General features: G+C 41.7%; 1 protein-coding gene and 1 non-coding gene across 2 annotated transcripts in view; both read left to right on the top strand.

Moving 5' to 3' along the window:
• Window positions 1–17,048, top strand: part of WASF1 (WAS protein family member 1) — a 98,392-nt gene that overhangs the window by 38,849 nt on the left and 42,495 nt on the right. The window lies entirely within an intron of this gene.
• LOC111725813 lies at window positions 9,175–9,311 on the top strand. Its single transcript, XR_002773782.1, has one exon. It is a non-coding gene; the product is annotated as a small nucleolar RNA SNORA2/SNORA34 family (small nucleolar RNA).

Here is a 17,048-nt window from a genome sequence, read left to right as displayed (position 1 = left end):
CCAAACCGGAGAGGAGAACAGTCCAAAGTGTCTTACAGAGGACACAGGACAGAAGGAAGGGCTCAGGGAGGAGAAGGCAGCTGCCAAGGGGCAGAAACAGAATATGAGCAAAAGAGATCTTTCCCATCCTCCTTGGTAGGTTCCAGCCTCCTTTTTGGTAGGTACTTTCTTTCTTCCTTTACCTCTTCTACTTCTTAAACAAAGACAAGACTGTGGATGAGCTACTCAGCCCAGCCCAGCCCTCCCTTGCTACCTTCTGTTTTGCTAGACAGTCCACCTGCGCTAGCTCCATGCTGAAGATGCTTAGAGTTCCGACTGATCACATACACTAGTCATCTTAAGTGTTGCTGAGAGGCACTCTGCTGGGAGTCAGTTCTCTCACTCTTTATCTGGGTCATTTCTCAGGGCGGTTTTTGCAGCGGGCAATATTGAAGATGGAGATAAGGTCTCCCTCCAGGACAAAGAGTAAACTTGCCTGTTTCTTGCTCCGTGTTATTCTCCTGTAATGCAACCCACTGCATGTGCTGGTTCCTCCAACTCTAGGTCCATCAACATCACTCCTGTGGGAACTAGAACTCTTCAACTGTTGCAAACATCTGGCACTCTGGCTTCTGCTTACTGTAAGTAATAAAATTCATTTCTTACTCGGGTGTCTCAGGTCTTCTGTCAGCATCCATGAGACCTGCTTACAAGTAAGATAAAAATCTCAGATCCGTCACAGTTCTGACAGACTAAACTCTTAACCGTGAATATTCCACTAATCAGGTTGTCGGAGTTGGCTTGGAACTGTATCTCGGAGATATGATTCCTTTTGAAGAATCAGATATGCTTCTTTTTGCTTTTAGCCTCTCTACATCATTCCAGGAATATTTTGAAAATTGAGCATATTTTAGAGGGGGCCTTACTCTCAGAACCAAGATTTGGGTCTATAAACCTAGGCTAGAAAGGAGCACTTCCTTCCATGGAAACCTGGCCGTATAAAGTCTTCCTTCTAATTAATGGAAGATGACACAATATCAGATCTGGGTCTAGGCCTCAGGGAATTCCTGTATACTTGGCTGGAAACTTAACATCTACCCCTTCTCTCTTCCTTCCTTCTCTCACTGCCACACTCCCAAATCAAACCATTAACTTTTTTTTCTTAATATTCTATGTGGAGATAATTTTAAACTTAACAGAAGAGTTGTAAAAAATAAGAATAGTACTAGTACAAAGAATACCCATATACCTATAATCTAGATATACCTGTTATTAACTTTTACCTAATTTTCTTTATTATTTATTCTATATGTGTGTTTGTGTGTATGTTTTTTAAAGTCATTTGATACTAAGTTATGTCTTTGTATATAAGCTTTTACTTGAGAGCTACCTTTTCTCAAATCCCATTCTGTTGTGAAAAATATATGTATTAGCCTGAAGTTGTATGTGTCCATAACACCTTTGAGAGCTTAGCATAGGATATAATTTAAAGTTGCATGTTTTTTACTGTTATTTAGAATGCATTATTTTAAAATATTAATAATGTTCTCAAAGATTTTATGTACGTTGGTGATACATGTTTTGTATTAGGAAAGTGCAAGAAAGGAATTTTGGCCAATTATCTCACATTAAAAAAACACTTCCAAATTCTAATACTATACAGATATTATTAATTATGGCTTGTAGTAACTGCCTGGTATCAGTCTTTTTTTTCCTGATGAGGATAGAACGAAACACAGTACCAATCTTATGTGTAGAAAGAGAAAAGTAGCTTAAAAAAAGGGTATAAATCAACCAATTGATAACAGATTAATTTTTTTAATAATGTGGGATTCTGTGCATGCAATTCTTGGCACAACTGATTTTACCTGGCACAACTGATGCCAGGTAAATAAAGCAGAAAATAGTCTCTGAATTTTCTAATGAAAAATTCATAAATTCAGGAGTAATATTAATGGTGGATTATACTTCATTAAAATATGATTTTATTATTGCCCCTCCAGTGGTGATTTATAACTCTGAAACCTGAATAGAGATGAACAGAAATCGTAGTTAGTTCCCTCGTGTTAGTTTAGAAACTTAGTGCCAGATCTACATTAATCCCTGTTAGTTTTAAAAAAGAGAAGAGCTGGTTTTAATTAGAATGGAAGTTTCCCACTGTGACTTGTGCTTTAAACAGGAGAAAGAGAATGTCAAGTTAACTTAAAATGACATCAAGGCTAACTTCCTTAGAAAACAGAACCAGCGACTTCTTACCATAATTTTACTTTACAGGAAGGTAAATAATAAATGATTCTATCAAAATTTCAGGAAACTTTAATTAAATATCTGAATTGCTTGTTACAGCAAAATGGGGAAGGCATTTCCTTTTTCTTATGGAATACCTAAAGTTTATAAACTATATAATGAATGAATTCTCTACACATTAAGAAATATACACTAACCAATACAGTTGAAGCAACTTATTGACTCCTTGCTAGATGTAACTACTACCATGAATTTAGTGTGTTTGTTATGTCTATGGATTTATTTATATTTAATTACATATGCATCTGTGAATATAGACACATATATTCATACCTGTATTTTCATTTCCGGAAAATGTGTGCATGTGTGTATCCCTAAGAAATCTATAGCATTGTTGTAAATAGCTTTCAAATTGAATTCATGGTACACTATATATTTTTCTGCAGCTTGATTTTTTCTTCAATGAATATGATTGTGAGTTTCATCTATGATGATATATGTGTCTCTGGGTCATTCCTTCTCACTGCCAGAATTGTATTTCAGTGTGAAAATAGACTATAACTGACTTATTTATTTTCCTGTTGATGATATTTATTGGGTAGAACCATGTGAAATTTCTGTTTTCCCAGGAAAATATGATTAACTTTCTAACATTCTAATGTGTACATGAACAGTGTGACTCCCATGAAGGATATCTTTCCTTAGCATGAGTTAGATGTTCAAAGGATAGGAACAGAATGTACAGCCCCAAGAGGCTTTTCAGAGATACGGGTCTCTGGAAATATGCTCCAAGGAGCTAGAGTGAGATAATTCTGATAGAGGGACAGGCTGGGGGGACACTGACCTCCGTACTGTAAGAATCTAACAACTAAAATACAGAAGAAAGGTTGGAATCTGCCCATGGTAGATGATTGTCTCTGATTAGTATATTGAATAAAAAGCCAGAAGCCAAGGCCAGGCGAGAGAAACATGTCAGTAATTTCCTAACAGCCCTGGAGACAACAGGCAGGTTGATCTAGGAGGCAGGAAGAGCAATTTTGATGTCAAAATGGGTGGACTTAGGGTCAGGAAAATACTCTTCTTTTCCAGAGGCAAGAACAGCCTGTCTAGATGGGAGAACTCAATTTAGCGCAGAGTTTAAAAGCCTTCAGGGGGTGGTGCCTATGGCTCCAGGAGTAGGGCACCGGCCCCATATATCAGAGGTGGTGGATTCAAACCGCCTTCAGGGCAGACAAATGGCCCCTCAACTCCTCTTCTATACCTTCCCCCACCTCCACAGGGCTGAAACCTGGGACTCAGGGGGTGGTCTGAACCTGTATCAGTCCATTGAATTACTTTAGATTTGCCTTATCTTTACTGTGCTACAATAAAGATTGCAACAATGAGCTGTGTTACAAAGGAAGGGAAAGGGATGGAGGGTCAACTAAGAAAGAAGAGCAAGTGAAGAAAATTCTTAAGCCCAGGAGACCTGTCTTGGGGTGAACTGACCCTGCCTCTTGGTGGGGGAAAAAGGACTTCTGAATAGCAGCTAAAAGCGAACCAAAGCAAACGATTAAACCATGACGAAGGGTAAGAGTTTGGGGAAAGGGAAGGATATGCCTTGGGAAGCGGTTCTTAGGTTTTATCACAAGCAAAGAGCCAACATTGAAGATAATCATAATCCCCTAACTTAGGAAGGGAACATTTAATACTGTTATTTTTAAAATTTGAGGAAATGTATATTCAGATTCTTAAAAATCTTACAGGCATAATCATAATTATGCAAATATAAATGCATAGAATACCACTGAATTATGTCAAAATACCTCTGTATCATAGGAGTATCATTTTTTTCTACTGGTTAATACTACATTTTCTACAAAAAAAAAAAACATTGATTTCAAAAATAATATATATGAAAGCCATTATCCTGGAGTTTTTATCTATTTTTTGTTTTTTATTTTTTTGAGACAGTCTCAAGCTGTTGCCCTGGGTAGAGTGCTGTGGCATCACAGCTCACAGCAACCTGCAGCTCTTGGGCTTTGCCAATTCTCTTGCCTTAGCCTCCTGAGTAGGTGGGACTATAGGCACCCGCCACAACACCCAGCTATTTTTTGGTTGTAGTTGTCATTGTTATTTGGCAGGCTCAGACTAGATTTGAACCCACCAGGTCCAGTGTATGTGGCTGATGCCATAGCCACTGAGCTACAGGTGCTGAGCCATATCCTCTAGTTTTTAAAAAAAATCTGCAGAAGACCATACCCGTGCTGGGTTAGAATCAACAACTAGCCTAGGGTAGGAAAGAAGGAAAGAAATATCTCCATGTGTGCATAATAGAGCGGCCTATGTTTGTGTGGTGCATATATGTATGTGGAGAGAGAGACTTTTAATACTTTCCATTCTTTCAAAATAAATTTCCCACCTCACTCACAAGGCCCTCTCTACCTCTACCTCTCCAACCCCACACATGCCCCCTGCACTGGGCAGTTCTTCAGCTCCCTGGCATCACTGTGTCCTACCCATTTCTGGCTTCTTTGAGCAGAGAGAATAATGCTTTACCTCATCTCATCAACAAAACACCACCAGTCCTAGTCATGTCTTCAGTGGGTTTATTATATACTTTCAGTAAGCTAACAAGCTAATCACTAAAATGTGTAGCACTTATAATTTATGTTATTACCTATATAGGATCTTTAATTACGATAGTAAATACTAGAAAGGCTAAAAGCAAAAGTATAATAATTAATAGGTGATTTTTGGTATCTTGAGAGAGTTTGGGACTAAGGTTTTCTGGATGCCTCTCAATTCACACTCGAGCTGAGATGGTGGATTGATTTTGCAACCCCAGGTATCTTAGCTATCTTTTGATTCTTTTTAATCCTAAGAAAGAAGAATGTGTAATTGATGATGTCTCAACAAACATAGCTTTAGGAAAGAACATTGTGCTTCATCCAGCTGTGGCCATCTGAGCTCTGCCAGCTCCATTATTGCATGTTCTGTGACCTGGAAAACCCCTCTGTTTTTTTTTTTTGGTAAAACTCACATTATTCTATATATGACCTTTTGAGATGTTTGGACAAATTATGCTAGGTATTCCATTATCCAGCTTGAGTCCTTCTAGATATAGTATAAAAGAATAAAAGATTAAATAATACAGAATAGTATATGAAACAGAACCATTCCAAGGCTGGTTAAGTTAAAATACTTTGTTCCATTTCTTAGAAAATTGATTAAAGGAAAAAAATATATAATGCATATAAATTTATTTAGTATATTATCCTAGTATGAGCTACCTTTCAGATGTGTTTTTATTTATTTATTTATTGCAGTTTTTGACCAAGGCTGGGTTTGAACCCGCCACCTCTGGCATATGGGGCTGGCACCCTACTCCTTTGAGCCACAGGTGCCGCCTCAGATGTGTTATGTGCTTTTGTAATTTATCAAGATTTATTAGACCTCTACCCTGGGTGCTTGATTCAGCCCTATATTTTAGCAGCAAATGATTTGTCTTTTCAAAAAATGTGCAATTTTTGAAGCCCTTTCAAAATTCTCCATTTTTATACCTAAGAATAATGCTGCCAAACTGAATTTTTTATTAGTAGTAGTATCAGCTATCTTAAGGTTGTATGTGGCTTCTGTTTGATGTTTGTTAGCTAAGCCAAAAGTTAAAAGTACTAAACTCACTATGTTTCTTTACTGGAATCCTGCTAAACTTGTTCTGCTATGATAGTTTAGGAAAAAGCTACCCTAGTTAAATGCCAAAGTAATAGTGGTTATTATATCTAAGTAATGATACTTTCAAATAAAATATCTTCAAGCTCCCAATTTAAATGTTTAAGATTAACATTACTCTTCAAAAGTTCAACAAATAGTAATTACATTTATGTGATAGGCTTTTGTATAAAGGGAAAGCACCTAACAAAAAAATCAACAAATATTTGGGTAGCTTCACTGTGCAATAATTATAAAACATCATGATGAAAAAGACTCATTCTTTCAGTGTCTAGCTGAGTCCTCAATGGTATCAGTTTTTTCCAAACCCTGAAGTACCACAGATCTGCCCTTCATTGAGAGTATACATGTAAATGGACTTTAGCTGAAGGAACTAATAGTAGCATGTCACCCCTTTAAAATCTTACTTTGGCATACACATTTTTTTTTTAAAAAAAAAAGATTATAGCTTGAATGTGGAATATATTTTCTGTGTAGTGTCCTTTACTTGCTTTGTTTTTGTTGTGAAGGGTGCTTGCTTGAAGTGGAAGTGAGAAGTTGTTGGCTGAGTTCAATGTCAATGACATGGTTGGCTCTGATATCCAACTATCCATGTCATGGCTACATGGTCCAGGATCACCTGCAGCAGATGATCTTTCTGACATGTTATCAGAAGGTCAGTAGTAGCCTAACACTATGAGTACATCACAGTGCCAACATTATTCACTCAGCTCAACTTAACTGGGGATGCAAGAAACCGTCTCTTTAGAAGAACCATGTGTCTCTATTTAAACTTTGGATATAGCAATGGAGTTTTCTCTGTTCTTCAAAAAGACGTTAAATGTTACATAGTCCCAGTAAGGGACGACTAATTGTGGACAATGATGGCCAGAAAATCCCACCCAAACAACACTGTCAGGAAATATAGAAGACAATTATTCAACCTCTGTTGTTATTTTTTTTAATTAACTGAATGGATGGCTAGAAAGTAGCTTTGTGCTTCATACAATCAGACCTAAAACTCCGTCAGTAAGTACTAGTCTGTCTGTGATCAGGCAAGAAAAGCTTTAAAATTAAACATTAAGGTAGAACAGAATTAACTGTATGATTAACGAGCTACCGAGTACTACTAGCTTGTCTAAAAAATTAACTCTAGGACCCATTAATTCCACCCTTGCAGGTGCACATTCCCTTTTTGTCTTAAGGCTTTATTTCTTCATGAGTCTCCTTTTAAAACGTAACTACCCCTGGGAGAGGGCGTAGCTTTTGCCTTTATCTACCCACACCTGATAGTGTTCATCACTTTGACAGGAGTTAGGTGACAGGCAGCCCAGTGGGAGAATGGCCCATGGAATCAGGCAGAAGGGTGAGACAGAAAAGGTACAGAGAAGGGCTGGAGACAAACTCTCATTACCTCACAGATTTTCCCACGCCTTGTCTACCTCTGAAATTTGATGAGTACAGTATTCAACTTAGAAAAAAATAAGGCTTTTGAAAGCCCTTTACAAAGAATGTCTTGTTTAACAGTGACCCCGCCATTCTTCTGGTTGCTTGAGCTTAAAATCTTGATTCTAAGACATAGAGAGTCGTTCACGTCTTTCTCTCCATTTCTTGAACCCGCTCAGTTATCAAATCACATCACATTCCTCTTTGCATTGTTTCTTTTGTTTCTTCTATTTACCCCTTCCTTTAATTCCAACTTCTAACGTCATGGCCCAGACCATTGTTATTTGCCTAAATTACTATGTGAAAGGTGGCTTAGGGTGGCCACAGATCATAGCTTTCTCTGAGATATATAACTTCCAAATGAGGTTAGGAAGTCCCTCAGCTGTCTGCTGTTCATAAACTTTATTTCACCTTAACTTTAAATTCAGTACCACTTCCTAGCTGAAGGCAGTTTCATGAAGGTAGGATGGAAGAATAGCTGAATGGGGTTAGAGAATCTGGAGGCGAGGGGAGGGCAATGGATTTGAAGAACTCCACTTTCACCTACAAATGAAAATGGAAGAAAGCAGTTCAGAAGGTCGTCGGAGCAGGGACCTCAGAACTAGGACAATGAGAATTCCCAAGGTTCTAGATCCTCTAGATCCTCTGGACCCTGTCATTGCCCTTTTCATTCTCCTTAAAAAGTACTTAAAATAAAGAAGGGCCTGCATGCTTAGTTGTAGGGATTAAAAAAAAAAAAAAAGAGGGGAGGAAGGGACAGCAAGTTACTGAACAGTGTTTAAAAGTGGCATTTGGGTTAATCCCCGTATGTAATTTCTGCTTGTGTGTGCATGAACCCTTTCTGGAAGGGCACTCCAAGAATTGAAAACCAGTAACTCGAGGGAGAAAAACTAAGAGGCTGAGAAGTAGGGAGACTAATCGTTTATATTGTTGTGTGCCTTTTGAATATTGTGACATGTGGACAAAATATCTTGTCAAAATGAGTAAAATAAGGGGAGAATAGTATAGAGATACATACTTCTCCACACAGTTCTGTGTGGAGTGAGAACTTAAATAGACTCCCTGGGGAGCTAGGAGAAGAAAGAATAAGGTACCAGGGAACCTCTGAGTTCGCATGAGCCTGAACCTGGGAGTTTTTAAGCATCAGCAGACCCAGTTGTTTTTTGTTTGTTTGTTTGAATGTGTGTATATATGCTCATTGTATATATATGAGCGATGTATATATGCTGTAGAAGTCTCTCTCAGTTATGGATACAGCAACCTGACCAGTGTTTCTAACACACACTATTCCTCATGTCGTGTTCCTGCTCAAACACCCAGTGGTTTTTGAGCTTCCAGTGATTTCAGTGGTAGATGAGCCTCAAATTATGGCTATATTGTAACAGTCTCTCAGCGGTACAGCCAGAGTTGAGAATCCCTGCCCTAATCTAAAGGCATCTTAAATTCCAAAGTCTGAAGATGGCGTGGTGAGGAACGCTGATTGGTATAGGGCTCAGTATGAAGGTACAGGCACTTCAAGTTCAGGGCAGCCTCAGCCTTCTGCATGACCATGATTCCTCTGTGGAGAAGAACTGAAACATCACATTGACAACCAACTGGCATCTTTGTGAAACTTAAGTTGGATTAGGAATTCAAATTCCAAGTAAAGTTTTACTTTTTTAAAAAAGAACACATAGGGTCAAGCTTAAATCAATCATGAAAATGTAAATCTAATGCATAGGAGAGGCATACAGTTTCCAAAATCGGGTTTTAATGTGTTCCTGGATCAAAGGAGAGTAAACCAGGCCTACAGTCTAATCAAAAGCTTATTGATTGGCCCTGAATGAAGGCCAGCAGTTTGCTGAAGCTGTTGGTTTCAAGCAGGAGCCTAAAGAATTCTCTTTCTATGGTCTGTTGGCCATTTCAGAACTTTGGAAATGTAATGGTCAATTCATTAGAAACAGTTTGAGTCATTGGTGATAGATGTGGGCTGGTATTTATTTGTAGTCTTAATATTGGGGTTCCAAAATATCCATAAAATATATTTAAAAAAAAAAAAACTTATTGATAGAGGAACTGTCCATTCTCCAGAATCCACTTGGTGGAACAGCCGTAGTAAGTAGCCAAGAAGAGAGTTCGTGTTGGTCCACTGCCTGGCAACATGACTTTAGAGAAGTCGCTCAAGTTCTCGTGGCTTTGGTTTCTCCATCTGCACCATGAAAGAAAGTGCTCTGTGGGCACCTCTGCTCTCCGTGGTTCTGTAAGAGAGGGCCCTCCCCCTTCATAGTGGTTGGGGTGTGGTATCTGGTATGTGCGCTGCAGCCGTGCTACTCACCTGCTGCGTGTGTGATCTTGGGCATTCTTCTTAACTTCTCAAAGACTTAAGTTTCCTTGTCAGTAACTGTGGAATAGTAATAGTGCCCATTTCATAGTGATGCCATGAGGATTTAATAGGAAATGTATATAAAACATTTAGCACAGTGCCTGGTGATAGTTAAATAAGAATTTCTTATGATTGTTGTTAGCCTGTTTGTAGGAGCACAAGGCACCACAGAATAAAATAGAGACAAACCGTCTAGTCCCAACTCCTTGTTTTAAAGATGAGGAAACTGGACCAGAGAGGTTCAGCAACTTGTTCAGTGTTACATATTTTCCTTTTTATGTTTGGAACCCTGGGACATTAGTGGGTCCTGCCAATATTATGTAGCCACTAAAATTCTGTCTGAATGTAACAAAATTAAGAAATAGAGGGTATAGTCTATACTAGGTTTAAAATAAAGATGATTACTCATTGAAAACAACAGAAGAAAACTTAGTTAAATATGCTGATTAGGTAGACACCACACAATACCTTATAGTGAAAAAAGTTTTTAAAAAAATTAAATAGGCATACTTTGTCACTTAAACTGAGATGAGATGATGTTCCGAATGTTTATATTTAATTTACCCTCTTTTACAGAATTCTTGAGATAGTTTCCTCCACTGGTCTTATGTTTAGCAGTTAGTCGTTAAGACTGTTCCATCATAAAACTATCTTGCTGCCCACTTACCAGGGCAGTAATGTATCATTGAGAACTTTTATGCTAACTAGGAAGAACAGGGAACAGGGACTTGGAACCCCCACAACTGCCTCCCACCTCCCATCCATTACCTGCTGTGTGACCGCAGTCAAACCTCCTGACTTCTCATTGCCTTAGCCTGAACCTAGTGGTCTGTAAGGCCTCTTCTTAGCTAAGTACAGAGGGACTGTGCAGGTGATCTAAGAGCATGAATGTTGAAATCAAACTTCTGCGAGCTGAATCTCACTTCCATATCTGACTAGCTTTGTAACCTTGGACAAGCCATTGAGCCTCTCTGTGCTCTGGTTTCCTCATCTGTTAAATGAGACAGCTCACAATACCCCTCACAAGGTTGCTGTGCAGATTAAACTAGTGAGAGTCTGAGCACAATGCTCAGTACATAGTAGTTACTAAAATGCTGTAATGATATGGAGGAGACTTTATTTGGCCCTCAGCAGGAAAGTTCCTCTGGGAGAGGCACCTGTATAGGGAAAATTCACTGGGGAGTGAGCCTGAGGCAGGTGAGCCCTCAGGACCCAGGCTGGGAAGAACTGCTTATATTTGCTCTTGGGGAGGAGAATACAGGGGGCAGCCTCTTCTAGCTCTTAACTCCTGTTGTTCTAATTTCATTCAGATTTAGCACCTCTGTTGGCTAAATCTCTGAAATCTCTTCTGTAGCAGAAGCGTGGGTTAGTGCCATGTTTGACCCCAAATGTTTTTAATTTTCTAGCAGAATGATTTATTTGGTTAAAGGAGCCAGATCATTTAGCCACAAAATCGAATGAAGTTTAAAAACCATCGAACCATTGCTTGTCCCAGCCAGTGTGTTACACAGATGTACACTTGTTTTCTTTATGCATGTGTTCATTCATTTACAGATATCTGCTGATTACCCATCGTGTGCCAGGCGCTGTTCTGTATCTTGAAGGGAAAGTCGAGCACAGAAAGTCTCTGTTTTTACTCACAGCCTACTGAGGGAGACCAGTTATCTATGATAATACAGGCAGAGACTGGTGTGCCAGGAAAACATAAAGCAGGATAAAGGAATAGAACAGAATGTGGGAGTGTTGGGGGGTGTTAAATGAAACAGGCAGGGGGAGTCCCAGGAGAGAACAGAAACGTGAATAGAGGGAAGTGTTCAGGTGTTCTGGGCGGAGCTAACAGTAAGGGTGGGGTTCTGGGTGGGGTTCTGGGTGGTGTTGGAAATAGCAGAGTAACCTAGCATGACGGCAGCGTGTGAGCAGAGTGGAGAGGGGTGGGGAAGGCTGGAGAGGAGGGTCACCTGATCTGATGGGGCGCAGACGCCATGGCAGGAACATTTTATTTTTTGTTTGTTTGCTTCCTTGTTTGGAGACAGAGTCTCTGTCACCCTGAGTAGAGTGCCATGGCATCAGCCTGACTCACAGCAAGCTCAAACTCTCGGGCTCAAGCGATCCTCTTGTCTCAGTCTCCCAAATAGCTGGGATTACAGGTGCCCACCACCACACCCTGCTGGTTTTTCTGTTTTTAGTAGAGACAGTGCCTCACTCTTCTCAGGCTGGTCTCAAACTCCCGAATTCAAGTAATCCACCCACCTCGATCTCCCAGAGTGCTGAGATTACAGGAGTGATCCATCCACCTGTGACATTGGAAGGTTTTGAGCCAAGTAATGATGGGATCTGATTTGTGTGTTTAAAAGTTCTGGCTGCCACATGGGGAATGGACTGTAGAATGGGAATGGAATGCAAGGCAAAGGTGGGGAATTCACGAGGCCACAGGAGCAATCCAGGCCAGATGATGGCACCAGGAGGCGGGATGGGAGCTGAGGAGTTTGCGTGGGGAGGGATGTACTTTGATGGGGTAACCACCCATCTTCTAAGAGAAGACAGTCAAGGGCATGCTATGTTTGTGATGCTCGTTGGGTATGCACGTGGACATGGCTGTATCATCAGTCCAAGAGCTACAGATATAAATATAGGAGTCATCAGCATGCAGACATAGGAGAAACAGGATCTTAAATGAGATCATGTGGGGAATGAGGGGGGAAGACTTCCAAGGCTTAGGTCATCAAGAGTCAGGGAAGAGAAAGAAGATCCTGCAAAGGGGAGTGGGCAAGAGCAGCCAGGAAGGTAGGAGGAAAACAGGAGAGAGAGGGAGTGCTTCCAGATGCAGTCACCAAGTGCACTGGATGCTGGGGGAGCCGAGCACCAGATGAGTCAGTGTGCTGTGCGCTTTGCCAGACCCCACCCAGAGTGAGAGATGCTTACCTCCCGCACACTGCAGAGATCAGTTCACCTGGCATAGCAACCTTTGTCCAACTGTATTTTACTTAAACCTCCAGCTGTTTCAGTGATACTGTAAAGGGTTTAATGAGAAGAACTGAGCTTACCTTGTAGCATCAACTGCGCTTTAGTAACAGTTAAAATTTTTTAAAAAATCAAATATTTGCCATAGCTACAAAATCTGTATGTGTTAACTCCAGCGTCCCCTCCCTGTGGATTTGGTGAAGCCTTTTCCAGGAGGCTGAAGTATGTACCCTTGCCCTGTCTGAGTCCTTGTAGTAACTTGTCCTGGTTCTTGATCTTTTTTTGTGTCGCATGCCATTAGAATGGTGATGATTGGCCTGGTGTAAGTATTACAAATAATTCTCATTCTGTTTCCAACAGTTTCAAATCTGCTTTTTATGTTCAGCCTTCCACAACTGTACTTGTCCTGTATGTTCGTCCACAGACCCCTGCAGGGCCAGATCTGAAGGAGGTTCACTCTCTTGTGCCCTTTGTGTGGGGCTGGCCTCCCGCCTCCCTTGAATAGCTTCTCTTTCCCCATGGTGTGACCGTAGGAGGGCTGACAGGGCTTACCTGATTTTTGGCAGGGCAGGAAGAACTTCTAAAGCAAGTTGCTATAGTTACTGAGTCCTCCCCACTGCATAAAAGTCACCGACTCTGTGCTACTTTTTTATGTTGCTCTATCAGACATTCCTTGGGTAGAGAAGCTTATTTAATCATTTCATGCCCACTTATGCGTGGGTTACACAGGGAGTGAGGAGCACAGGGACCCAATTATGAGGCATGTACTTGTACACCCACCCATCCATACATGCATATTTTAAGTTTGACATGCCTGAAATCACAGATGTTTTTCAACTAGAATTTCTTGCCCTGAATCCATCTTAGAAGGTTTTCTACAATGATAACAGATTGTATATGGAATCATTTTGTACATTCCAGAGGAGTGTTTATTTCTATGTTTCTAGACACAAATTAAGTGCGTGGAAAGTTTCCCCAGTTCTTTTCTCCAGTAATTATCTATTTTCTATCTCTAGGAGAAAAAATAAAATAGAACTTGATTGTAGATGAAATGATTCCTTTGTGAGCATTTTCAAAAGTTAATGTTTCTAATCAGACCCATTGTTGATCTTTTTTATTGTTTGTGCATGGCTGTAATTACTAGAAATTGTGACATTTGGAGCTTAATTGAGCTTCTATCTTATCTGACAGAGGCGAATATTCTAAGTAGAAATTCATGAAACCATTGTGGTGGGTGATACATCCTTTCTCTTCACCCAGCTGCCAAGGAAACATACAGGTCACAAACTGGAATTGTAGTTCACTCAGCATAGCCATGTGGGCATAGTGGCAGCTTGTCCTGGTCCCACTGCCTGACCATCAGTTCCTAACCCTCATCCTCTCTTGCCCTCCCCAGTGTCACTGGGAATGAACAGGCCCTGGCCCATTCTGAGTGGACTTTGGGGGTGGAGACTGTGCTGTGGTGGGGAGCACTGTGGGTAGTGGCACTGGCTCTCGTGACTCCTCCCACTCATGCCCTCCAGCAGACTGATTGGGGATCACTTCTCCTGCATGAGGGTGGTGTTCCCAGTGGCTGACACCAAAGAAAAGTGGCCTTTGCTCTGCCACCACCTCTGGGGTATGCCAGGATGGGCTGCCCACAAGGAAGAGGTGCACTTGGGGATAGCATATGCTAAAACATGCCAAAGTGATCTGGAGGATCAAAGTTGGACCAAATGGCAGCCGTGTCTCTGTCCATGGAGGTGGGCTTCTAGAAGCCATTTCTTACGTGACGTTAATAAATAGACATGGTGTTGAACTTCTAGGCAGGTTTCTCTGCCTCCTCACCCCAGAAGACCATCAAGCTGTGTTTAGTTCCTCCCTTCCATGACTCTCTCCAGGCAATTGGCTGTGTGGGTTGTAGGACTCAGCTAATTTGTTTCTCTTCTTTCAGGGATCACTGTCCTGTGCTGTCTATTTTTTAATATCTGAAAATCAAAGTTTTATATGCCTTGCCTGTTTCAGTGGTTGTTTAGAGCAGGAGGGTCAGTCTGGCCCTTGTTAGTCCACCGTGGCCACAAGAGAACGCCTGTTTTCATGAAACACTTTCTTTTCTATTACTGTGTTTCCCCCAAAATAAGACCTACCCTAAAAATAAGCCCTAGCAGGATTTCTATGCATTTGTTAAATATAAGCCCTACCCCGATAATAAGACCTAGTGATGGGCGTATCTGCATAGCCATGCCATGCATTTCGGCTCAGAGAGGAAGACATTCCCTGAAAATAAGCCCTAGTGTGTCTTCTTGAGAAAAAATAAATATCAGACAGTGTCTTATTTTGGGAGAAACGTGGTAGTTTCTGAGACCTGACCCTCTCCTGCTTTGTCTTCAGCCCTCTGTCAGCCCCTTTAGCTAGCCATTACCTGTTGGAGTTCCTCCACACCGTCGGTCATCTTGCTTAGTAATCGCTCCCTGAGTTCACCCTGCCAGGCCTGGGGCTTCAGTATCCACCTCCATCGCACATGAGATTCCTACCCCAGAGCTCTTGCCACAGATATCCAGCTCCCTCTTTGACCCCATAACTTAAATGTCTCTAAGCACCTCGGACTCAGCACACTGGAATGTATTTATCATCTTCCCTCAAATTTGATCCCCTTCTTGCTCCATAATCAGTTATGAAGCCAAAACCTACATGTCCTCCTCGACAAATTCTTCTCCCTCTCCCCCCGTCAAATCCACCACCAAGTCTGCTGATCCCTCTTCAAAAAGATCTTTGATACCTGTTCCCTTTCCCATCTGTACAGCTACCAGTCCAGTCTGGCCCAAATACTAACCTCCTAACTGGTCTCCACTGTCTTATTTCCTTTATATTTTGTCCTCTGCCATAGCCAATAGTGACTTTTTAAAAATGCAAATCTGATTATTTCATATAACTGCCTCATTGTTCTGTCTGTTCTGGCCCCTCTCTGGCCTCACAGCATCCCTCTCCTCATTCGCCTTCCCACCCTCTCTGCCACAGGCCCTTGGCACATGCTGTCCCCTTTGCCTAGAATGGCCGTTGCTGCTTTGCCTGCTCTTCCTTCAGAGTCATCTCAGTCACCACTTAGTGGAGAAGCCTGACAAGGGCAGGTCGCCCTGTAATATGCCCTTGTGGTACATAGACCTCATTGTCTTGGCACTAGGTATGGTCTAATCCTGTAGCTAACGTCAGTCTTCTTCCCTAGACTTGGTAAACTCTGTGCTGGCTTTTATGTTTGTCTTTCCCCTCACCGTCATGTTCCAGCCCTCATGCAGGGTGTGGCTCATGCTGGGACTCACTGAATACCCTGCTGAGCACATGAATGTGATTGTGGGTGTCCAGGGAGCAGGGGCTGCACGGACCAAGGGGTGCAGGAGCCACAGCTGCTCCATCATGAGGAGGAGAGGAGAAGCCCCCTGCTGAGGCTGGGGCGCCCACAAGCTTCTGTCCTTCTGCCGTTGGTAGTGTCCTCTCTGCTACTAAAATGGCAGAGCTCTTCTGAGCTTTTAAAGTGATCCACTTGACTTTCTTGTTCCTATTTTTTTTAATTCAAATTTCTTTTTATTATTGAATTCCAATTCTATTCCATTATGGTCAGAGAACATACTTTGCGTGTTTGGGAAAGACTCTTCCAATATTTTTTTTTTTTGGCTGGGGCTGGGTTTGAACTCACTACCTCTGGCATGTGGGACTGGCACCCTACCCTTTTGAGCCACAGGCACTGCCCCTCTTCCAATATTTTAATGAAACATTTAGGGGGGAAAAAAAGGCCCAAAGCCTGACCCGAGACTCTGTCCAGTGGCCTTAATGGTCCCAGAGCATCTCTGGCTGTGGATTTCCCTACAGAGCAACAGCACAGCCTCAGGGCCCTGTCCTCTCCTTGTTTGCTCTGCACTTTGGCACTTGTGTGAGAAAAGCACCCAGAAAGCATGAGGGCTGAGGCCAGGGTCAGGTCCCAGGACCACAGGGCCACATATAAGCCCAGTCATTTTTGATCCTTGCATGAAATGAACAATATGGATTTGCACATGAGGACCCAGTGGATAGAAATCCAGTGGGGGGTCCTTTGTATTCTCTGCTTTATGCTTCTTGTGACCCACAGCCCAGCAGGGCTTTGCTGTCGAGATGAGGTTTCACTCTCAGGTCAGGGTCCTTTTCTGCATCAGGCAGGCTCTACAACACAACATGTACAGGCCTCTTTAAAAGTCCTAGACAATGTGCCAGCATGTGGCAGGTTACTATGGGGGTGGGGGGAGGGAGAGTGAGTGAGTGTGTTATGATAAAGGCCCCAGAAGGAAAGTGATTAGCTGTGCTCTGACAGCAGATGGCATTTGTTCTTAAAGAATGCACCAGCTCCTGACTCTGC

The sequence above is a fragment of the Otolemur garnettii genome, unplaced genomic scaffold (genome assembly GCF_000181295.1).
Source record: "Otolemur garnettii isolate 467f Iridium unplaced genomic scaffold, OtoGar3 scaffold00002, whole genome shotgun sequence".
In the NCBI taxonomy this organism is placed as follows: domain Eukaryota; kingdom Metazoa; phylum Chordata; class Mammalia; order Primates; family Galagidae; genus Otolemur; species Otolemur garnettii.
The sequence above is the reverse complement of the archived record's forward strand: the minus strand, read 5'-3'. Positions and strand labels throughout refer to the sequence as shown.